This window comes from Carlito syrichta, unplaced genomic scaffold (genome assembly GCF_000164805.1).
Source record: "Carlito syrichta isolate Samal-C Ts95f unplaced genomic scaffold, Tarsius_syrichta-2.0.1 Scaffold153522, whole genome shotgun sequence".
Lineage (NCBI taxonomy): Eukaryota > Metazoa > Chordata > Mammalia > Primates > Tarsiidae > Carlito > Carlito syrichta.
This window is the reverse complement of record NW_007097618.1, coordinates 5535-6468: the sequence shown is the minus strand read 5'-3', so window position 1 is coordinate 6468 and position 934 is coordinate 5535.

The window sequence follows — 934 nt, the reverse complement described above, 5'->3', positions numbered from 1 at the left end:
ATGCCTCTTAACAGCTGTGTGACCTATGGCAGGACACAGCTTTAGCCTCACCTGCCGTTCTGCAAAATGGGAGTGACCGCAGGACTGAAGAATAACCTGCCCCCGAGTACCATGGCCTGGAGTGAGCACACGGGAAGTGCTCAGTACTTGGGAGCCACGCCCGAGGGCTGCCAGCCCAACAGCAGAGCTCAGGATGTCCAACGAGCTTTGAATGTCAGAGAAACAATGGTGTTTTAGTACAATTGTGTCCCATGCAATAGTTGTTGAAATTCAGATTTAACTGGGCGTCCTGTATTTTGTCTGGCAACCCTACCACCTTCTCCTCTGTGAACTCAGTCTTCTAGGGGAGGCAAAACCCAAAATCTGTTATGGTCACTTAAGTATGACAGGCCATCCATGGAGTGACTAGGGCAGTGTGGGGTAGAGGCCGGAGAGGCCTGGTCTGTGGGGAGAAATCAGGGCTGGCCTCATGGAAGAGGAACAGGCGCCAAGTCTTAAGGGTTGGGGGGGGGAGGGCATTCCAAACGGAAGGGAGGCATGATCGAAGGCAGAGAGGTCAGACACAGCAAGTTTGGGGCCTCACGGTGACAGTGAGTGAGAGTGGCCCAGAAGGTAGGGAAAGGCCAGGTCACCGCGTCCTTGTAGAAAGGCGGGATTATTTACTGAGGGCCGGGAAGCGCTGTCAGACCTTATGGAAAGGAGGCCTCTGGGAGGGTCGGGGGACAAGTCAGGGGGGCCTCCGAGGGAGGAGTCGCAGGGCCGAGACCAAAGGGAATCGGGCAGGGGCAGGTGGGGTCTAGCCCCTCCAGGCCTCCCGGCAGGGGCGGGGCATGAGGAGGCTTGGGAGGAGTCAGGCGCGGGAGCCCACGGCGGGCCTGCGTCTCCGCAGGGGGGTGAACGCCCAAACCAAGAACGGTGCCACGCCCCTGTACCT